This window comes from Pogona vitticeps, chromosome 6 (genome assembly GCF_051106095.1).
Source record: "Pogona vitticeps strain Pit_001003342236 chromosome 6, PviZW2.1, whole genome shotgun sequence".
Taxonomy (NCBI): Eukaryota; Metazoa; Chordata; class Lepidosauria; order Squamata; family Agamidae; genus Pogona; species Pogona vitticeps.
Genome location: NC_135788.1, coordinates 34,951,455 through 34,975,795, shown reverse-complemented (window position 1 = coordinate 34,975,795; position 24,341 = coordinate 34,951,455). Strand labels below are relative to the sequence as shown.

Below are 24,341 nucleotides of genomic sequence, written 5' to 3'. Positions count from 1 at the left end.
AATATGGGGAAAGGGAGATAACAAAACAGATTCCCTTTAACTCATGGGGGTGTGGAGTTTCCACCTGTCCAGACTTAGTTACAGCCATATGTTAGAACTGCAGAGCTGGAAGAGATCTTATGGATTACTGAGTCCAGCCCCTGTCAAGGAGCCACAGTGGGGAATCAAACTCCCAACCTCTGACTCCACAGCCAATGTCTAAACCACTGAGCTATCCAGCATTTCCATAAATGTTAAAATTAAATGAAACACTAAACTACAACATACCCATCAACAACTGCCAAGTCAGGCATGTAATATGCAAACTTAGTAATAGTCAGCTTAAAAATTTAAAGCTAGCTACATAATGTTTTTTCATATGGCCCTTAATTCCAGACACACAAGATTTTGAACAATAGCCTACTGATTTAAACGTTCTTGCATCTCAACAATACTCAGAAATACTAAAGCATGAGCACTATCCTATGGATAAAGAACATCTGTTCAAGCTTACTTCAGAACTAGCAGTGAGAGTCTCACGCCACAGAGTAAGAGTTTGCAACTATGGCTAGCATTTTTTAAGATGACAATATTTTAATCCATCAGGGAATGAAGGGCCAAGCAACAATGACATAATCCAGTCATTTGCCCCCGGATTATCCAAAGAGCTTCTTACACTGCTGAGAGGGGAAGTCTTCCTTTTCACATGAGTTATTCCAGACAGTAAGTCTGAGCTGCACCTGAATCCTTCCATGAACACTGTTTTGCACCAGTATGAATCCCTCATTCCATTCCATGTTTTCTCTATTACTGCCATCTACTACCCTTAACGCAGTGCAGAGACACAACAGGAATCAATGCAATTATGCTAATATAGGTACAATATGCCTTCTGTACCCCACACCAATTAATAGCAAAGTGATCTCATTTTGTACTGGCATTAAAGACCAACTGCACTGTGCCAAAATTAATATAATATTTAGGAATAACCTACACAGGCAGTATCAAGTACTTTGAAAGCTGATTTTGAAACTCATGCAGTAATTCCCAGACTATTCGTCACATTTAAAACACATGCACACAGAGTGGCTTGTAGACTTCCCATGAAAGCTCAATCAACTGGCTTCTCTATGGCATTTATTTATTTATTTATTTATTTATTTATTTATTTATTTATTTATTTTATATCCCACCTATCTGGTCAGTTAAGACCACTCTAGGAGGCTATTAAGCAGTCGCTTGGAAACTAAAATATTTCAGTCAACAATTCTACTGAAAATTTAAATTAACTTTCTACATTTCACAATGCAAGGGCTAAAATCTTGTTCTGTAAATTACACGACATCGGTCTTACAAAGTGTAACTTACTCAACAGGATTTCAGCCAAGATATCAATACTGAAAGCAAGTTCATCATTCTAGACAGAGTCTAAGGTTTAGTTATTACCCAAGATTAAATTCTCTACAATATAAGGTGAGGGGACATTTCTGAGATCCAGTGAAGCAGAATACAGTGGTGCCTCGCATAGCGAGGTTAATCCGTTCCGGATTAACCTTTGCTATACGAAAACATCGCTGTGCGGGTAAGGAAAGCCTATTGGAACGCATTAAACTTAGTTTAATGCGTTCCAATAAGCGTCCAAACTTACCCCTCCAGCTGATCGGCGGCTCCAAAATGGCCGCGGATGACCCGAAATGCCCCCCCGCAGCGTTTTCGCGACCTCCGTAAGCAAGGGGAGGGCGCGAAAACACTGATAGGGGCCATTTCAGGTCATGCGGCGGCCATTTTGGAGCCGCCGATCAGCTGTTCGGCGGCTCCAAAATGGCCGCCGGACGCCCCAATCGTCGCAAAGCGAGTGCGGCGATTGGGGCTGATCCGTATAGCGATCCCCAAAAAGGGATCGCTATACGGATTCTTCGTTAAACGGTGCGCTCGTTAAGCGAGGCACCACTGTACTGCTCATACTGTGCCATAAAATGTTTCTACATCTACAAACAAGCTTTATACTCACATATCCAAGTTCTCTCCATGTTCCAATATATTTTAAGATACACTGCAGAGAGTTAGACCAGCAGTTTACATGAAACAGAGCACTAGAGAGAGAACTACATCACAGGAAGTAAGGGACTGAAAGAAAGAATAAATCCTTTGAGTACCCCCTTGATACAAAGGAGCACAAAAGTCTCCTTTGTGTGAAAATATGTAAACATGCCAAATACTGTACAACACAGTAAAAAGTAGGCAAATGCAGATTAGGTATGGTGAACGTAAACCAACAAAGGTCATTCTGGTTGTGAGAAGTGGTGGTTATTTAAAGCCAGACAAGATGTTGTACCTCACCATGCAGACTTTGAATACCAGGTTGAAGTGCAAGTCAACCCTCTGTATGGCTAGACAACATACCAATAATTACTGGTTCTAAACTCACACTTCAGAATCAGTCTAAGTCAGGGTGGCCAACCTTTTTTCAGCTTAAGGGCCAAATTCACTTCTGTACCATTCCTAGGGGAGGAGGCCACTTGATAAATGCAGACACAGCTCAAATCAAAACAGGATGTCAAATTCTTATCCCTCCCCAGATTTCTCTTCTGCTAAGCATACAGTCTTCAGTTCCAATCCCATTGCTGCTTCAGACTGTTTTCTTCTTCTCCACTTTCCTTTTTGCGTATGAATGAAGATGCTAGTTTTTTTTCTCTATACACAGAAAAAAAATGCAAGGTGAAAAGGAATACAGTATGCAGAAGTATATCTGAGAGGAGTGTGCTCTCACAGGGTAGCTGGCAGCCTTACACCACATCATCTCTCTAGTTCCTGTAAGTCAGCACTGAATGGCGGCAGCTCTCCAAGATTTCAGATGGCCTCTTCAAGCAGACAGAAATGATTTAGTCACCAACAACAGAGTTCCTGTTTCAGCCTCTAGTATTTTGGAGAATGAAGTCTACTACATTGCAGATCCTTTGAACAACTGCATTAATTTCAGGAAATAATGCTGATGGCTTTATGAAGCTTGAATAGTGGGCCTTGAAGGCTGGCTACCCTACTGTCAATCCCCTCCTGTACCAATGCTAAAAAGGGAACACAAAGTCAGTCACCTACACAAGGTATGTGTGTAAGCCATATCTGGCTTACACCAGCTCAGACAACTACAGTATAAGGGTTTAGGATTAATAGTGCAACTAATTGTTTCAATGTTTTCCGCAGGAACGTGCTTCAGATTTAGAAAACAAAACAAATGGAAAGTATTTGTTAATTTCCAAACCACATAAAAAGAAAAGCATGGAAGCCTGAAGTGGCATTCAAATCGAAATGGGACTCTTCAAAGTGTTACATGTTATGTCAGCACTTTGAGGGTTTAAATGCTGAAAATTAAACAAAACAGCACCACTGTCACAACAGAAATATAACATATGAACTTACACAATAATTGAATAAATATATTATTTTGAATAATTAAAATTTTATTAGTTTGCACATTAGTTCCATAAGCACAACTCCTTAGCAGATGACATGATAGAAATAAAGTGAAAGGAAATGACATAAATGGCTGAGACCTGCATATTCCAAGAGACATTTTCTCACATTATATGCCTGTTTGTACCCTTAGATCATATCTGGAAGCCTTTCTCCAGGTGCCACCAAACAAACAAGTTATACAGATGGCTACAAGAGAGAAGACTTCCTCAGTCTTCAACCCCCTTTGTGAAATGCCCTCTCGTAAGGCTCATCTGGTGTTCACAGCTATTAAAGTTACCACAAAATACTGGCTGCTTTTATACATTTGATAATGTGATTTCATTTCCTTCACCTATCACTGTTATTGCTGATCGTTATTTACTGTGATTTTTTAACATTTTAACATTATTTTATCTGCTCAGACAGCAATGACTAGGTAGATTAAATATGTAATAAAGGATTCCTGCATCTGGGTATTATGAAAGTGTTTGTTTACATGAATAAGGAGCCTAACAATGCAGTTATTCTCTAGAACATAGCATATAAGGATGTTAACAACCGATGGAAAATAATGAAAAGAAGGGAGCTCAACAGCAATAGAAAATGTGTCTTATTTTAATTGTAGGCCATATGACAGTATTACCAATCATGCAATCAACTTCGATGAAATGAAAATCGATGCTGATCAAGTAAAACATGAGAAATAAGGTCTAACCTCAAAAAGCCTTCAGATGTAGTTGATAATTATAAGGGAAATATTTAAAACGCTTGTAAATAAGCATCAGCCTTAAAAGCTTTGAGTGTCAGTTACAGTGCTGAGATGAAGAAAGACATTTTACAGGAGACTACACAGACATCTCTCCTCCCTACAACTTTTGCTTGCAGTCTCAGTATTGGCCAGAATGCCTGGGTATTGCAACTTGAAGTGTTATAGCAACTGCGTGTTTCTGAAGGGGAAACTATCCATATGGTTTAACTAGCACTAAGAGCCAGGATCTCTCTGAGAAGAAGCAAAGAACAATAGGTTTTTTGATTCCAAATCCAAAATGCTTGACTATGCCTCCTGTAGAGTAGAGGAACAACAGGTTACTCTTGCCACTATGTCAAGTTATAGCATAAAGCAGGAAAAATATTCTTGAGATTATGGATGACAGCCAAATAACCACAGATGTTAGAAACTTAAACTTTGAATTTGTACACAAAGTAACACAAACAAGTGTGTGCTCCTCAAAGTATTTGTTTTGCCACCCCAGTCCAGTAACACAATCTGCATTTAGTTTGTTTTCATTGCTGTTACTGGCTTTATTAATCTATGTAAGCTACAGCAGGAGCCTTTTTCAGCTCAAGAACAGGCTATAAATTGAATGAAAAACAAATAACTGCCTCTGTAAGATTTACAACACTTAAGAAATAAAATTGATAAATTTCTCAGTTCCTGACCGATAGTACATTCTGGTTTATTGAAGTGGGCAAAAGCAAAATCTATGAAAGAGAAGAAAGGAAAGCTTAGAATGATTTGTACTCCAAGAAATATTAGCAAGCCAAGTGCTGGAGCTACAAGTTACAGCAAGCACAAACTGCCAAATTCCTTCAATAACTCAGGGTGCGGTTTTACTCTATTGAAATAAATCAGCTGATGGATTGTGGTTTTTAAAGTTGATTTAAAGTCATGTGGCAGCCACATAGTTTTTTGGGTTGGTGTATGTGGGACAACTTTTACTCAATTTTAAAGCTGTGTTGTATAACAGTTTAAGCGGCTACACAAGCTTTTAAAATAATTGTATTTGAGGTTCTGCCCTGCATGCAACTCACCCTCGTGCTGGCATGTGTGCACAACTGTGTGGAGTTTGTCAAATAATGGATGCCAGAATCATGGGTTTGAGACTGCAAAAAACCCCTTGCAGTCTGATCTGTTATATATTTTTTCTACAGTATCTGTAATACTAAATTAGTTCTATCCCAGTTTGAAAGAAACGTTTAAAAGAATTAAAAATAACACCGCCAGCAGTGGTGGCAAGTGGCTGTGAGAAGCAGCCAGTGTGAGGGTCGGTATATATTAATTATAAATGTACAGATGATTTCACCCAACAATTTCAAGTAGATTATCAGGCTGAAGTTCAATCTGGGGAATCCATAGGACAGGTTCAATGAAGCAGTAAGAAGGTGCAACATCCAGGCCAGCTCCAAGTAGACATCCTGTTCCTATGATGGCTGCAACTGATATAGCTGACTCTCTCCATGATTCACCTCCTTTCCCTTCAACTGGCAGCCTTATAGGAAAAGTTTCCTGGCCTGCAAAGTGCAACTTTATCATCTCTCCAGGAACTCTTGCCAGGCATGCTACTTGTATTAATTAGCATAGTGGCTTTTAGGATTGTGGAGGTCCTGAAAGTGGGTAGCCTGTCTCCATTTGGATGTTTGGTCCCAAAGATTCCACAATTGCTGTGGGCAAAGAGATCTCAGGTTCAGAGGATTCAGGTCTAGCACACGAAGCTTGAGGGGGGGGGGGTTCTCCTCTACTGTCCATTCTGCTTCTGAGTTCATGTTCAGATTGTTGCTGAATGAATGAGGCATGATGACACAAATGTTAAACAATGTGGAGTACAATAAGTTACAATGTAATAACAAAGTGGAAATAGTATTTCCAAATCATGCAGGTCTAGCACACGAGGCTTGAAAGGGGGGGGGGTCTCCTCTACTGTCCATTCTGCTTCTGAGTTCATGTTCAGATAGTTGCTGAATGAATGAGGCATGATGACACAAATGTTAAACAATGTGGAATACAATAAGTTACAATGTAATAACAAAGTGGAAATAGTAGTTTCCAAATCATGCTGAGAGTTATAGCAAGGTCTGAAGTGTTGCAGGTAGCACACACTGGGCTCCTGACAGCAGGAGAGATGCACACAGAACCTTCTCCAGTTTTACTGCTCACACACTCACAAAAATGCATAAAGACAGCTCTAGTTACAGGATTTCCTAACCACTTCACCAGTGACTACTATGTACCTTTAAAACTATACCAAAATTATGCCAAGATCTATCTCAGAAGTCTATTAAGAATGGCCACTACAAAACAGGGACTTGGTTTTAAAAAAAAACTGTTGTCATTTATCCAGCACACATTCATCCAATACATACAAATGACTTCCATGAACACATTCAAGGCAGTATACCTCATCTTAGCATTTCTGCCCAAAATCTTCAAGTACAGTACTAGGATTATTTTCTATAGCTAACAGCTATAACTTTCTCAACAAAGATATAGTCTCAATCTTTTGAATATACAGTAACTAGCAAATATGATCTTGAAACAAAATCAGAAAGCCAACACGAGCAGAATGCAACCAATTTCAGACTGAATTTAATGGCAATACAGGCCATGACAGACCCAGTTATGAAGCCAATCTCAGATAGAGTTTTCAGCTATGCAAGAGTTACTTCTAAGTGGCTAGGTTTAATAGCCCAATTCTAACCATGTTTACTCAGAAATGTTTCAGTGATACTTACTTCCAAGGAAGCAAACAGTTTAGGATTGCTGCTTAAGTCTCCTAGCAACAATTACAATACTATTTAGTTCAGCATGTACGTGGGCAGGGTATCTGTCATTTAATTGCAAAAGAAACAGCACCAGAAAAAGGGGAGTTGGTTAAAAGGAAAATACATATAACTGAGTCTCAAATTGCTTCAAAAAGCATAAAAGCTATTTAAACAAAAACTAAATCAGACCAAAAATATTGTCCAAAATATGAAGTTCCACATTCAGAAGTACACTTCCAACGTGGATCATTTACTGCAGTGATCCCCAACCTTGGGCCTCCAGATGTTCTTGGACTTCAAAGAGTGGTAAAATATACCAGATGGGCAGGATATAAATCGAATGAATGAATGAATGAATGAATGAATGAATGAATGAATGAATGAATGAACAAAACCCAGAAATCCTGGCCAGCAGAGGTGGTAGTGAAGGCTTCTGGGAATTGTAGTCCAAGAACATCTGGAGGCCCAAGGTTGGGGACCAGTGATTTACTGTATCAAGAACTTCAGGTGCACTTGTATCTGTATCCCCATCTTGGGGAAAATAATCATAGCATTTATTTTATTTTCTTAAAGAACTGGTTTAGTCAGATCAGCAAAAGGGTCAACAAATATAGCCTGGTTACAACAAAGCCAGAGAACATATACTAAGCATAAATTACCATTTAGAGCCCTCAAATCCTTGAGTCAGTTTAAGAAACAGAACAGCACAACCCTGACAAGTTAAAAATGCAGCTGCCAAAAAGGCATTTGAACAGGAAATGGTATTAACACTACTGCAGACAGAGGAAGGATTAGAAGGATAAGGTCATAAAAGCAGCACTCAAGAAATTGAATTTAAGCATTCTATCCACCTTCAATACATACAATATTGGAGAAAAATACCTGCAACTCAGTTTAAAAAAGCCATTTAACTCAGAAACAGAATTCCAAATAGAAGGAATAAACAAAAAAGCTACTGAACAAAGATACCCAAATACTCATGAACCATACAGATCAGATCATCATTTTCTATGTGAAACTGTTAATATTAAGCCATAATAATGGCTGAATACCAGGCAGTTGCAGGTAGCCAGCATAAAACAGATTCCAAAAGGATTTAGGAAGCTAACAGCATAGAGCAGATCATCTATATCTTAGACCAGTTGTTCTTAACCTTTTTGGAAGAATCGCCCCCTTGAGCCATTGAGGAAGTTATCATCGCCCCCCTCCCCCAACATAATGGCAGCATGGTGGTGGCACCGGATCTGCTGCCAGCACCAGCTGCTCTGGATCCGCCGGCCAGATCTACTGCCAGCACCGCGGCTGCAGCCACCTTCTCAGGTTTGGCGGCGGCGGCACTGGATCCGCTGCCAGCACCAGCTGCTCTGGATCCGCCTGCCGGATCCACTGCCAGCACAGGTTTGGCTCGTTCCATCACCCCCTTCTGTTCCTTTGCCCCTGTGTCGCCCCTTGTCATTCCATCACCCCCCTGAAAAATGAAATCACCCCCTGGGGGGCAATGTTCCCCAGGTTGAGAACCACTGTCTTAGACAATCATATTGATGGAAAGCTCTAAGGCTAACATTGTTGAACAAACAGATGAATGTTTTTCATATTCTGTATTTAAATAAACACACACACATTCTACAAAGAAAACTCAGATCTCTCCAACACATAACAATTTCTTCACAGGTTTAATAAGAACAGACAAAGGGCATTCAGTGGGGACATTCAGTATGTGTGTGTTTTCAGAATGCTTTCACCTAAATCAAATTCTTCTGATGAAATTTGTCTAAAGTCTCGCCATTTTCATCACAGGCCTCAGTATTTTCCTCCCCAGTACAACACTTTTTTTCTCTATGTACAGCATGTTCTGAAAATTTTGTATAGTTACTTCACTCATATCTATTCTGACTCTCACTGGGTTCTTTGTTTCTAGGAGATATGATTTAAAACAATTAAATGTGAGCTCTTATTAAATGAGATTTACATATAATTAGAAATAAATAAAAAAGTGACCAACAACAAAGGCCCAGGTACACACTAGGCCTTCTCCAATGCATTTCCCCACATCCCATAGGAGCTACTATGATTCTAAAAGTTGCCCTTGGGTGACCTCTAGAAAAGTACACAGTAGAAAGGGGTTGGAAATGGTAGACCTCCACTCTGGGCAGGAGTATTTTTCTCTCATGCAAATTGTTTAGATCATCACTATTGTTTCATGGGGAGAAAAACTATCCGGACTACTAAGTAAACTAGCTTGTTACACTCAATCCGCAGCTGCCTCAGCTGTACCATAAAATAGCAACCATGCTGTTTCCTGACTTACATCCAAGAGAGACGTGCCTGGCAAATTCCATCTTGTCAAGAACTTTTGGACTTTACACCCAAGAGTAACTTTCCTGACAAAATCCATCTTGCCATGAACTTTTGGACTTAAAATTTCTTCACACCGATACGAACTTGATGAACTGGATTTTTGATCCACAAAACCTTGTGTATTGTGTGATGATTTTTAAGATGTCTATAAAGGTATTGCCTAATTTTGTATTTTAGGTTGTCTCAAATTTTGAAAAGTATGGGCAATAAAGTTCTTTCAACCAAACCAAAGTAGAGCAAAAGTCATCAACTTTGCTTCTAACTGCTATGTAAATATTGCTATGCTCTTCATTTAGTTTCTGATCTTGGTGATCAAGTCCATCTCTAAAACAACTCAAAGTGTTTGATTCTTACTGAGGGAAATGTTGATAAAACTTAACTTGGTACTAGAAGCATTCTGTGTAGTATGAACAAGTGAATAAAGCTGGCTCCCTATAAAAGCTTTACTGCTACAGCTTGCCATCAGAGGCCTTTCTTACTTCCAGTTGATATGCTTTCTTAGAAATGGCCGCTCACATAGCAAAAGTACAAGCATATCCAGGGCAATCATTTCTAATTGTTAGACAAGATCTAATTGATAGACAACATTTTCTAAGTCAACAGGTTACCTGCTTTGTGCCTCACCATCTGGATAAGAACTTACTCTATCACTTGTACAAAGAAGATCCAGCACATGGCCAATATAATGCTATTATCAAACGAATTAGCCTGCTTTTGGTCAAAAATTCTAATTATCTTAACATTTTAATCTATTTTTAATTTTACCTATATCTCATATATGTCAATAATTTAAAATCATGCAGCATTCTAATATGAATAAAGTCATATAAATCAAATTAGCAATATTTGTTAAAATATCCTTTTTGTCAGATTACAATATTTAAGAGTATTCTTATCTTCAGAACACCTCAGTTCTTCCATACTTTTTGTTCAAATGCCTGAATTGCAAATACCAATACAGTGGTGTCTCGCTTAGCGATCGCCCCCTTGAGCGATGAAATCGCTTTGCGATGGACTTTTGGCCGTCGCTGGAGTGATCACTTAGCGATGTCCTCTATGGCTAAAATTCGCTTTGTGATGATCACGGGGGAGCAATCATGGCAAAGCGAACTTTTTTAAACAGCTGATCGGCTGTTCCAAAATGGCCGCCACAAAAAATTGGCCGCCGCTGTTTTGCCTCGCTGTAGAGGCACCCAAAATGGCCACTGCTATGGAGGAATTTCGCTTTAAGGTAGGTTTTTAGCCCATAGGAACGTATTAAATGCGTTTTAATACATTCCTATGGGCTTTTTAAAATCGCTTAGCGATTAAATCACTTAGCAATGTTTTTTCCAGAACGGATTAACATCGCTAAGTGAGGCACCACTGTACTGTACTCCCTTTATAACTTCCTCCACATACAAAAACCAGATCGAAGAATAGAGTTGCAGCCTATGCTGGATAAGGTTACACTCCCTCTGAAAACACAGGCATGTAGCTTGGGGATGTTCCTGCATTCATCCCTGAGCCTGGACAGCCAGGTTTCGGCAGTGGCCAGGAGTACCTTTGCACAATTAAAACTAGTGTGCCAGCTACATCCATTTCTTGAGAGGTCTGATCTGGCCACAGTGACACATGCCCTAGTTACATCTTGGTTGGATTACTGTAACACATTCTATGTGGGGCTGCCTTTGGAGAGTGTTCGGAAACTCCAAAGGGTCCAAATTTCTGCAGCCAAATTGTTAACTAGGGCTGGTTACAGGGAACATGTAACACCCCTGTTACAACAGCTCCGCTGGCTGCCGATCCATTTCCAGGCACAATTCAAAGTGCTGGTTGTAACCTACAAAGCCCTAAATGGCTGGGGTAAAAACTATCTAAAACAGTGGTCCTCAACCTTGGGCCTCCAGATGTTCTTGGACTACAACTCCCAGAGGCCTTCACCACCACCTCTGCTGGCCAGGATTTCTGGGAGTTGAAGTCCAAGAACATCTGGAGGCCCAAGGTTGAGGACCACTGATCTAAAAGACTGCATCTCCCTCTACAAGCCTGCCAGGGCATTAAGATAATCAGGGGAGCTTTTTCTCTCAGTCCCAACACCCTCACAGACGCACTTGGTGGGGACACAGAGACGGCCTTCTCTGTCGCTGCTCCCAGATTCTGAAACTCCCTCTCACAAGAAGCTAGGATGGCCCCATCTTTGCTGTCCGTTTGTAGGCAGGCAAAGACCTTTCTCTTCAGGCAGGCTTTTTCTTAATGACTGGCCAACTGAGAGGGGTTTTAAATGGACTGTTGTGCTTTGTTTTTTTTAATATGTTTTAATATTGATCTTAACTATCATTTTAATATAATACTTGTATAGTTCTTTTTAAATATTTGTGTACTTACTGTTTTAGCTTTTAAATACTGTTTTAGTGATATACGCTGCCTTGGGTCCTTGTGGGGAGAAAGGCGGCATAGAAATATTTTAAATACATAAAGATTGAGTAACCATCCCTCTGGCCATGATAACATACAGTAATCCTTGTCCTTACCACACATAACTATAAATGCCATTAGCAGAGAAGCCTAATGTGAGTTCCAAGATTCAGGGATATCTAGACACTGGTGCATTCATGTAGGCCTCCTCACTTGATATATCCAGCCTGAGATGTGGATGGTAGGGAGAGATGGGGTCAAAGTACATGACACATCATGGGAGCAGGCACAGTTCTGCAACTGTTTTCTATCCATATGACAGTCCACTCAAGGAAAACTTAAAGGGGCTCAAAAGGAACAATCTATTCACTTATTTTCACATGATGTCATACATATAAGGTACAAACTTTGCAGGTAGTGTAAAAAGAGAGAGAACAAGGTAAGAGATACATGCTGTCTGATAACAGTGTATCTGCTAGCCTTGTGCATACATGAAATTCCATATTTACCATCTGCAACTAGTTTCCTTCCATACATAGCCTTCAGCCATCCTTTTCATAGCAATCAACAGCTGCATACTAACAGTATGCTAGGAATTAAAGTTATATTGATAAATAATTTAAATCTTACCCAAACATGTCCATGAATACACCAACAATAACTGACAAATGAGATATTTTTTAAATGCTGGTAATTTGACTTATGTGACAATAAGATATTACAGAAGGAATTAAAATGATATTCCTATCATTGTAAAAACTTCATAGCTCTTTTCCAAGCACAGCTTGGTAAAAAATGAAACATTAATTATCTGGATGTCCATACCCAAAACGAAGAACAAATGAGAATGAATATTTCCTAGTCTCACAACATGTTAGAGAAACATTTCCAACAAACTCTCAAACAAGAATAAAAATTGGAGTTAATTTTTTAAAAAATAAATTGAGTCAGGTCAGGGAACCTGATGCCTGAATATACTCCTAAGGGCCCTGTAGAACATGACAGACCTCTAAGAAAAATCAGAAGCCTGTGTTTGTCACAGCTAGCATTTATCCCAGAAAAAGTGTTAATTCCAGAACGAAATGAGGCACCCTTGTCAAACATCAATTTTTTTCCTGGGAATCATTCATTGTTGCAATAATTCCAGGCAACATCAGCTTGTCTAATTTTATAAACCTTTGTTTCTCTTCATTGCTTCTATGTTCCATAGGCACAAAACTTCAAAGTTGAGAACATACGAAAGTCTTTGAGCTATGGAAAACTATGGGCACAAATCCTTAAAAAATATTTTAAAACTAAACTTAAGTTGCAGGCAAATACTTGAGTCACATTTAAATCCAAAATACCTGAGCTTAAAAGGTACAATAAAAACATCAAAAATAAGGTTTTAATCACATTCTAAAAATGCAAAAGCTTATAGTCTAAAAACATAGGTTGGGGAACAGGGGTAAATTACCCCAAATGAGGTAAAAGTGAAAATCCTGGGGGTAATGAGCAGAGTGCTACACCCCTCCCTCCCTGCCAAATCTCAAACTGTAAGCCACCTCTCCCTGTTACTTCCTGGTTGCAGCAGGCACTTATAAATCCTGTTAGTTCAGAGATCGGAGATAAGCTCCTTGATTGGTTGCAGCTGTGGATTAGCCCCAGACAATCAATCAATCAATCAGGGGCTTCTGAATGACTGCTTCCTCCATAAATGACTGCAAACAAGCAGTAGGAGGGAAAGGCTCAAGGAGCAAGCAAGGGAAGAAGGGAAGAAAGGTGCAAGAGACCGAGGACTTCATCAAGCTTATTTAAGTGTATGTAATTGTAGAAAATGAATGAATGAATGAAGGGAGGGAGGGTGTGTGTGTGTGTGTGTGTGTGAGAGAGAGAGAGACTGACTCAAAACTATGAAAAAGAACAGACAAGAAAAAGAGAAACCTTGAATTAAGGCAGGGGGGTTATCATTGCTTTCCTTCCAAGAAGCAGGCAGCTTTGAATTTTGTGGCTAGCAAAAATTTAATGCAACTTGCTAGGCACGTTGGACACCTTACTACTCCCTATACCACACCATGACTGGAGTGCAATGTATTCTAGCAAAATAGTGCACATCTTTATCAAATCTGATGCATCCTGCTAGTTCGGTACACAGCCTGTGTAGATTCAATAATATTTTTAATTCAAATAATGTATGATTTCCTTCCTTTCAAATCAAGGGGGTAATGTCGGTGTATATAAATTTTTGGGGGGATAAAAGCTAAAAAAGTTCCCTGAACCCTGGTCTAAAAAGGTACAACCAAATTGCAGATTATGTCTCTAAAACACATCATTTAAAAAGGTGAAAACCATTATCTCTTTAAGTAAGCTTTAGTCTTTAAGCATATTATGACACACAGAAAATTATTCTAAGTGCTCACTCAACCAAGCCAATTTGAATCTATGGAGGAAAATCCATTGTGTTCTCATTTGCTGCTGTTGTTACATGATTCCTGATATTTCCTGGTATCGGTGTTGTTGGTATCCACCAAGTGTGACACTGAGTTGTTATGTCGCATTGTTCTGCATGTATATGTCTCCCTATATTTATATTTCCCTGATGTTTACATTTATCTCTGACTGTAAACAACTGATTTTTGCCTACACTGTACTTACAGGGGCTTAACTAACAGTCAAAAAGCTTATAATGGACATTTCTATTGCTTTTACAAGTCCTGTAAAATACAATTACTATAAATCAGAATCTGGCAAGCTGCCACCATGATGATAAGTGTTATTATTTTGACTAAGTTACTAAGCTTGTGGGATACATTGAGTGTAAATAGCTTGGATTCTAATTTCCTGAATCTGTAGATGCCACCTGCTGGTCATGTTCATACACTGCAACATTCTTCATATTACAAACTAATTATCTCAATACACTTTTAATTTTCTCCCTTCTCCGGCTATCATTTGTAAACATGTTCAACTGTCAGGCATGAAAGAGATTCTTTTCCAAGGCTGTTACTGCACAGTGACCTTGCTTCCAGACTCAACCTGAGACAGTTGATCGTTTTGCAGTGACTTTTAATAAACCGCTGCTCAAACCTTATTTTTAAAATACAACGTACATTTTTAGGAGTGCATTTTCTACACCCCTCTTAATTATTTCATCACTCTTTATATTCAAAATTTTGCATCTTGACAATAGTGCTATCCATTAGCAAAACTTATAAGTCAGTTGCTCAGATATATCTTCATGATAATTTTACACAGCGTGGGATTTTTCTTCCTCCTCACAAGCCACTATCTTGAGAGGGAATAGGAAATTAATACACATGACTAATCTTTTGCCATTTGTGGGAATGATGTTTAACTTAGAAGTATCACTAGTCAAATTTTATAACAGCTATGAAGACACTTCGAAATGAGTTTTTTGCATCTAGATTATCTACAAATACAGCAACAGAATACATAGAACAAAGTCATTTCTTCAGAGCTGTTTCCATTGTCAGCATAAAGCCAGTACAATTTCCAGATATGACAATGATCAAAGTTCAGATAAACTGCTATTTAATGAAATATTCAAGTATTATCATAACATTAATACAGAGCATAATACAGCTTTGTATTAAGACAAGGGAACTTTTAGAAAAATGAAATATATATATCTAAAATTGATTTTCATTATCATTCAGGGCACAAAGCACTGCTGCTGTAAACATATTGCATAAATTGATTATTCCACATAGCCCACAAGCTCTAAACAAAATTCTAAGGAGAAAACATATTTGCCAAGTACTGTACAAGATTATTGTAATTTATGGATTTTAAGTCATAAAATCCTTTATGTTAATACTAGATTCTGTACAAAAAACCCTCTTCTCAGTGGTATTTTCCTGCACAAATTAATGAAGATTATTAACTAGTCCATTAAAACTATTTGTACATCTAACAGATGCCACTGTAGAAAGATTATGACGATCAACTACCTAACCAATCTGAGCAGGCATCAGCAGTTCAAATACAAATACACCACAATTTGCTCAAAGCTTTAGTCCAAAGGTCTATTTATAGCTACTATGTCTCTTTTCAGTTTCCCATGGCCCCTCCTCCTCCTAAAACCAAATACCTGTACAATGAGTTTAATGGATGGATGCAATCCTGGCGTCTGTGCAGTAGTTAAAGCTCTGCAGTAGCAGCCATCTAGATCCCTTTACCTAGCTCAAAAATTTGAAAGGAGGAAAGTGATTCTGCTTTAGTGGGAACTACATAACCAGATTACAACCGCTAACTCTACCATGGGCCAAACATGACCATCTTACATTGCTGCGTTATCACAGAAATAATTTTAATGATGACTTCCCCTCCTACTGTCATCAGTAGTCCCAACCAACCGGTTGAAAGCTAGAAAAGAAGGCTGCCCCATTCAGGGCTCACCCCAGCTAACAAGAGATGGCATCCATGTAGTTATTCCATTCACATTTTGTGTGCAAGTAAACTATCTTGATTGCTCCTGCCTAAGAAGTGCCCAGACATTCCTAAATTTGAATCCAAACATATAAATGAGCTATACTCCACAATCTCAAGATATATTGTCAAAGCACTATGCCCACCACCCAAGTGAGCCTTTAAAAAAAAAAAACTATTTCTCCCTGGTTGCAACACCCTGAACAATTCCGGGCGGGTGGAAAAACGCTTCGCCACATCTGCCTCTTACATTTGGAAACTGCAACATTTACCTACCTTTTCCTTTCTCCAATATCCCTTCTCGCGGCCAATCCCTGCCCCTGTCCTGTCTCCCGCCCTATTAGGTCCGACGGGAGCGGGGTGACAGCACCAGCGTGGCAATTACAATCCACCCACCCCTTCCATCAGCCCCGCCACGCTTTTTCTCCCGCCCCCCCCCCCTTTCCAACCTTGTTCAATGCGGATTGCAGCCGCCAGCAAAAACAAAACAGCAGCAGCAAACGAACAAGAGACGTGCCTTTCATCCAAAAGTAGGAAGAAGCGAATGATCTTGGGATGGAGGAGTGGGCCCAAAAAACAGATAGCTCAATAAACCCCGAGGGAAAAAAGAAATGCCCAGTGGGGGTGGAGTGGGGGGGGGTTGAGGAGAGATCTGTCCCGCCCCGCCTGTGGGATTTGCGAGAGGAGGCGGGGTGAGTGAAGAAGGGGAGGCAGGATAATCCCGCAGAGGGCGGGGAGATAATCCCGGGCGAGAGGGAAAGATTATCTGCCCTCCCTTCTACAAGTATTTTTTTTCTGCCGCTGGAGATAATCCAAGGGCGCCACGAGAGGTTGACTTCGGAGTTGGGAGCCGTAAAGGGGATTACTCCTCCCCACAAAATCTGGGGCCGATCAAAGCACAATTTCTCCTTCTTAACTGACTAGGTGCAAGCCGCCACCCTCTCCCGGAAGGTACCTGCGTGAGCTCCCCTCAGCCGGTCCGGCTAAACGCCCCAAGAGGCCGCCACTTGCTTCCCCCCATTGGAACATACCGAGCCGGGAGTCACGGGGCGAGAAGCCCAAAACCAGACCTCGTCCAATACACGAGCCTTGCGTTGCCTCCCCGTCGCCTTTTTTTCCGTTCCTCCCCAAAAAGAAAGCCAGGAGAGAGCATGAAGGCTCAAAACTCCCCACAAGAAAAGGCGGCGGTGAGCCTCCCCGCCCTCTTTCCCCCCCCCCCGCCGCCGCCGCCTCCAACGCGAGGGGGAAACGCGGGCACAACGCCTGCTCCGAAAGCCCCCTCACACCCAAGTCACGAAGGCTGAGAGGCAGTTACCGGCAAGGCGGGTCGGTCGAGCGGTTGGCTGGGTGGGTGGCTGGCAGGCCGGCCGGCCTCGTCTCCCCTTCACGTTCACTCACAAGCCTGAACACCCCCAGCCCGCCTTCCGGCCACCCCTTCCCTCAGTGGGCGCCGCTCTGCCTCAGCCCCATTTAATAATGAACTGGAAAGGCTCAGAGGAGCTCCCGAAACCGCCGCTGCCACCAGCGGCGCGCGGGCGCGGAGCGCTCTCTGACTCCTGAGCGACGCACACGGCGGCAAACGAGAACCCGCCGCGGCTCCTCTCGCTCTTTATCTCTCCCCCCTCCCCCCCCCCGCCCGCCTGCGCGCGCGCGCTATTATACTCTACTATTGCGCCGTGGCTTCTTCTAAAGCAGGCGCGCGTGCGCGCAAGCCAACGAAAGCACCCCGACGATTCATGTTGCGGGCCCGGGCGTAGGGAGAAAAGAGCTCCGCCCCTTTTCTTGCCAAGGCTCCGCCCCTTTTCCTCCTCCCCTCTCTCTCTCTCTCTCTGGCCGATTTTAATATTAGCCGTCCCGCTGGCCCACATGGCAACTGTGGTTTCACACAACTGTTCGTTCCTGTGCAGAGGAGAGGGAATTCGTATTTCCTCGCACTGTACCTAGCTCGCGTGTAAGAAGGGCGGAAACAACGATAAAACGGCTGAGTTCATCCACGTGTGCGCAGACGAGGAGTGGGTTCTTTTGGTTCTCTAGATTTCGTTGAATTGCCGTTCCCGGCATCCTTTATCGTCAGGTATGTTAGCTCAGGCTGATGGCTGTTGCAATCCACAGACGCCCACCCCGAGCGGAGAGAGAGGTGGTTAAGGGAAATATTAAGAGTTGCTATTTTAAAAGCACTTAGGTCAAAAGAAATTACATCTAATCCTGTGGTACTAGCTTCTAAATAGCCTTGAATAGGGCTGTAAACCTAAATGAGGAAATTATTATTATTATTATTATTATTATTATTATTATTATTATTATTATTATTATTATTATTATTATTATTATTATTATTATTATTATTATTATTATTATTATTAAATAATAATAATAATAATAATAATAATAATAATAATAATAATAATAATAATAATAATAATGGTTTTTGGGAATCTGCGAATGTCCAAAGATTGCACAAACAGATTACAAAATTATAAATGATAGAATGGCAAAATTAGACCACTGGTAAAAATACATAACTTGCCATCCTCCAAAAACCCATGGGAAGGAAGATCAGGTAGAGAAGGTGTCAGAAAATGACGACGTCAAGATATTGTGAGATTTCCAGATCCAAACTGATAGGCACCTGGAACATAACACAGCAGACATAGCAGTAATAGAACAAAGAAATGTCTGGATCATTGACATTGCAATTCTGGGGGATGCCAGAGTTGAAAATAAAGAATTGGAAAAACTAACCAAATACACAGACCAGGCAATCAAAACATTTCACTTGTGGATGAAACACACTTCAGTGGTCCCCATAATCATTGGGGCTCTAGGAACAATATTAAGAAATTTCACATAATATTATAATAATAATATTCACTTCAGTGGTCCTCGTAGTCATTGGGGCTTTGGGAACAATATCAAGGAATTTCACACAGTACTATACGCAGTTGCAGATTTCAGAAATAAAACCATCAGAGCTACAAAAATGGCGATATTGGGAACAGCATACATACTGCACCAATATTTAACAGATACTTAGGTTTTTGTGAAAACTTGTATCTAATACCCCACAATGTTTTTATAATTTTGATTGACTGTATCTGATATTTTATTATAATAATAATAATAATAATAATAATAATAATAATAATAATAATAATAATAATAATAATAATAATAATAATAATAATAATAATAATAATAATAATAATAATAATAATAATAATAAATAAGCTATCAAGTTAATTTAGAATTATGATTACTCCTTTCAAGATTTTCCACTTAGAGAACTCTATGACTGTAATACTTAGAAGTGGTTTACCATTCCCTTCTTCTGGAGGTATCTTGGGACTGTGCAGCTTGCCCAAGGCCACACACGCTGGCTCTTCTCAAAGGAGGAACAGGGGGGAATTGAACTCCCAATCAGATATCTAAACCACTGAGCTATCCACCAGGCTCAATTTAGAAAATAAACCCCTTTGAATACAGTGGAACTTTGAATATTGACTAAGCATACCCTCTTTCCCTGAAAATGAGACCTAACCTGAAAATAAGCCCTAGTGTGTTTTTTCAGGATGCTTGTAATATAAGTCCTACCCCAAAAATAAGCCCTAGTTAAGTGAAAGCCCGCCCTCCACCATTGTGCAGCAACCAGAAGAACATGGCATGACTGTACAGTGGTGCCTCGCTTGACAATGTTAATTCATTCCAGCGAAATCGCTGTAGAGCGAAAACATCGTCAAACGAAATTTTAAAAACTATTGAAACGCATTGAAAACCGTTCAATGCGTTCCAGTGGGCTGAATACCTGCTCGTCCAGCGAAGATCCTCAATACAGCGAACATTTTCGTGCCTGTAAAGCGAGGAATCCGTCCTAGAAAACAGCAGGGAGCCATTTTCTTCAGCCGGTGGCCATTTTGAAACTCAACGATCAGCTGTTTGCTGATCGTCGTAAAGTGAAAATCGGTTCTTGAAGCAGGGAACCAAAAAAACCCATTTAAACCATCGTTTTGTGATCGCAAAAACCTAATCATACAGCGATTTCCTCGTTAAGCGAGGCAATCGTTAAGTGAAGCACCACTGTACTTGAATAAACATAGATTGTACATGAAAAAGGCACCCCCTGAAAATAAGCCCTAATGTGTTTTTTGGAGATAAAATTAATATATATATATTCGAGTATAAGCCGACCCAAATACAGTGGTGCCTCGAATAGCGAGCACCTCTATTAACGAAAAAACCGAATAGCGATGTGGTTTTCGGGGCATTTTTAAGCCTTGATTAGCTATTTTTCCTATGGGCGATTATCGGATAGCGATCTTCAATGGTTTCAATGCATTTCAATGGAGGAACCGCGGTTCGTGTTCACTACTTTTAAAGGGTTTAAAGTTAAGGTTTTCTATTTGAAATGTTTGAGATCGTAAAGTGCAGTTAATAAACCCTTTGTTAACCCAATTTGACCTTGTTCTGACTCTTTGTTAATTTGTGGTTGATTTTTTCCCCCCTTGAGATGCATTGAATAGGTTTCAATGCATTTCAATGGAGGAACCGCTCTTTGTGTTCACTACTTTTAAAGGGTTTAAAGTTAAGGTTTAGGGTTTGAAATGTTTGAGATCGTAAAGTGCAGTTAATAAACCCTGTGTTAACCCAATTTGACCTTGTTCTGACTCTTTGTTAATTTGTGGTTGATTTCCCCCCACCTTGAGATGTATCGAATAGGGTTCAATGCATTTCAGTGGGGGAACAGCGTTTGAATAGCGAGGTTTCCTATGGAGACTTTCCATTAACGACGGCAATTCGTTCCAATTGGAACGGATTAGCCGGCTTTCAATGCATTTCAGTGGGAAACCACATTTCGAATAGCGAGTTTTTTGAATAGCGTTTTGAATAGCGAGGTTTCCTATGGAGATTTTCCATTAACGACGGCAATTCGTTCCAATTGGAACAGATTAGCCGGCTTTCAATGCATTTCAATGGGAAACCACATTTTGAATTGCGAATTTTTTGAATAGCGAGTTTTTTTACGGAACGCATTAACCTTGCTATTCAAGGCACCACTCTATAAGCTGAGGCACCCAATTTTATCACAAAAAACGGAAAACTTATTGACTTGTGTATAAGCCGAGGGTGGAAAATGCAGCACCTACTGGTAAATTTCAAAAATAAAAATAGATACCGATAAAATTACATTAATTGAGGCATCAGTAGGTTAAATGTTTTTGAAGACACTGCCCTTCTGAGCTGTGAGACACACTTCACTGCCTGCGGAGGGAGGACTCATACTGGATGCTGTGCTTATCTACTGCTCTACTGCTGCGTAACAAGATGGAGGGGGATGGAGAATGGAGGAGGAAGGTGGGTGCATAGAATATGCAGGAGGAGGAGGATGGGAGCGTCCTGGAAGTGGAAATGCAGTGTACTTAACCCGGGTCATTTGACTACCCACAGAGGCTGCAGACACCTGTAGATGAGCGGGAGAGTCTGGAGAACATCCACACTGCAGGGGAGAACATGTAATTTTGACACTGACTCGAGTATAAGCTGAGGGGGGTGCTTTTTCAGCAAAAAAATTGTGCTGAAAAATTAGGCTTATACTCGAGTATATATAGTAAGACCCTGTCTTATTTTCGGGGAAACATGGTATTCAGATATTATTAGAGATGGGAATGAATCACCAAAATGGGGCTTTGTCTTGGTTCATGGGTCGTCAAACTTGACGAACCACAAATTGCCCCTCAGTCACCTGACAACAAATCAATTTGTCAGTTCATCTGGTCTTTTGCAGCGCACTGTGGGGCATAGGGAGAGGAGGGAAAAGAGATCAAAGCGATCACCCAGCCCGGTTGCCTTCGCGCGGGGGGGGGTCGGAAGAGGAGGAAAGCACGACCCAAGCCATCCCGCAGCCTTTGCAAAGGCAGCCGGGCTGGGGGATCGCTTTGATCCCTTCCCTCCTCTTCTTGTGCTGTGCAGGCATAGGAAGAAGAGAAAAGGGAAACCAAGCCATCTCTCGGCCCCTGGGGTGGGATTCCCTTGGGGCAGGCTTACCAAGCCGCCCAGAGGGAAAGTCCCTCTCTGCTTATGTCCCCGAGGAATAGCTGATCCATGGGGGCATAAGCAGATAGGGAAAGAAGGGACAAATATAAGACGGTTATTAATAGCTTTGAATTCATCGGTGTCTCTGGACCCCAAGAATACAAGCGACGAATATCTGATGAATCAGGGATATTCATTGAGTATCCTGATTCTTTTTTATATTCCTTCCCACGTCTACATATTATTTATTCTTTATACTTGTTACAGGTGTTCTCCCCATACCAAAATGTGGGCTGGGAAAAAGTTTCTTTGAAATCAGTTTCGATAACATTTTTAAAAACTCAGTTTGACTTACATTCCCCACCACTATCTTTTTCTGCTGTCGTGCTTAGGCTTTTCCCCATGCCAGCCTCATACACACCATTTGGTAATACTCTCTAATGAGTTCAGTACAGTTTACTTGCAGTGACTTGGCAAGCATGCTTGTTTACTCTGAACTGATATTATGAGAGTTCTGTTCATTACAAGGTGTGCACTTTGTCCTGTTATATACATGCATATGTCTGTAGATATGTTTGTGTACGTATATGTACTTTTTCAACGAACAAAATCAAAATGGAGGGAGGCTTACATTAATTATACACACTAATATTGTTCTCCAGGAGCCATTTTTGTATATCAGTATCAGGCAAAGTGTGGGTCTCCAGATGATGCTGGACTACAACTTCCATAAAGATCCCCCACTGAATCCTATAGCCCCCAATAGCTTTCCCACAATGAAAGGGATCCCAAGTGAGCCTCAGGGCTTTACAGGGGTGGGGAGGGGATCAGAAATGTTTCATTTCCAAGAAACTGCCACAAGTGATGAAGTCATCAGTCTTATATGTAATACGTTACACTTCTGGCTTTTAGCCATAATATAAACTAGAAATATCACAATGAAAAAAAAATTACCAAATGTCCAAATATAAATCCATATGAAGTTGACATCCTAAATCCATCCAGTAATAGATGGTGGGCATTTATTCTTCCAATGTAATGTATGGTTTTTAGCCACTGAGATTCAGAGAATACATTTCCGCTAAACGGAAGTTAGTTTCCAGGCTGCAGGTAGATAATTCAAAAGCAGCCAATTTAAAAGTCTGATTTCCACTGATGGAGGATTCCAGGAGCAGCGATGCCCTATTTTTTCCCCCAGAGGAACAAAATGATGTTAATGGAGAGCTGCTGGGTGTGTGTGCGGAAATAGATTGCAAATATTGATTTATTTAAAATATTTTTACCCCGCCTTTCTCCTTTAAAAAGGACCAAAGGCAGCTTACATGATGAAAAGACAGCATTTAAAGCTAATAAAGTAAGTGTACTAAAAAGGATCAATCAAATACTATACAAAACAACAACAACAATAAATAAAGCAGCACCAAAACACATTTGAAGCAATCAGGCACAATAAGGAACTTCATGGTGCAGTACTGCAGCCAAAACTACTCATGACCTGGGTTCAGTTTCAGGTAATAAGACAGGTTCATTCAGCTTTCCATCCTTCTGAGGTCAGTAAATTGAGTACCCAGTTTGCTGGGGTGGGAGGCAATGTGTAGCCTGCATAATCGTAAACTGCCCAGAGAGTGCTTTAAGCACTATGGGGCAGTATATAAGTAGCACACTTCATTTCACAAGAATCCATTTTAAAACCCCACTCATGCAGCCAGTCACAAAGGGAAAGTTTGCCTGAAGAGAAAGGTCTTTGCCTGTTTGTGGAAGGACAGCAAAGTTGGGGTCAACCTAGCCTCCTGTGGGAGGAAGTTCCAACGTCTGGGAGCAGCAACAGAGAGGGCCCTGTCCCGTGTGCCCATCAAATACACTTGTAAAGGTGTCAAGACCAAGAGAAAGGCCACTCCTGATGATCTGAATGCATGTGCTCTGCTTTGACAAGGTTTTATCCTTTACTTTTGGAACATGCCTAATACATTTGCTTGAATTATCCATGCTTGATAGTACTCATGTTGGACCACTGTGATGTGGAAATTTCACTGTATCCATCTACATTGATTGCCAGAATGGTTTGGAGCCCAAAGTGAAGTAACAGTACTGGACTTTAAAGCCCTAAAAAAGTGTCCCAGCTACCAAGAAGGAATATACTAATGTGTTTGTACTCTTGA

At 40.6% G+C, this 24,341-nt stretch overlaps 1 protein-coding gene across 9 annotated transcripts in view; it reads right to left on the bottom strand.

Moving 5' to 3' along the window:
• PALS2 (protein associated with LIN7 2, MAGUK p55 family member) overlaps nucleotides 1-17,795 on the bottom strand; it is a 59,086-nt gene extending 41,291 nt beyond the window's left edge. For 5 of the 9 annotated variants that reach the window (XM_078377199.1, XM_078377198.1, XM_020780961.3 and 2 more), the window contains exon 1: nucleotides 17,471-17,795. The gene's annotated coding sequence lies outside the window, so the exon portion shown is untranslated. Of the gene's footprint in view, nucleotides 1-16,431; nucleotides 16,553-16,604; nucleotides 17,380-17,470 lie in introns of those variants that run through there. The other 4 variants (XM_078377201.1, XM_073003297.2, XM_078377200.1 and 1 more) reach the window with 4 other exon arrangements.
• Between the last annotated feature and the right edge of the window lie 6,546 nt (nucleotides 17,796-24,341).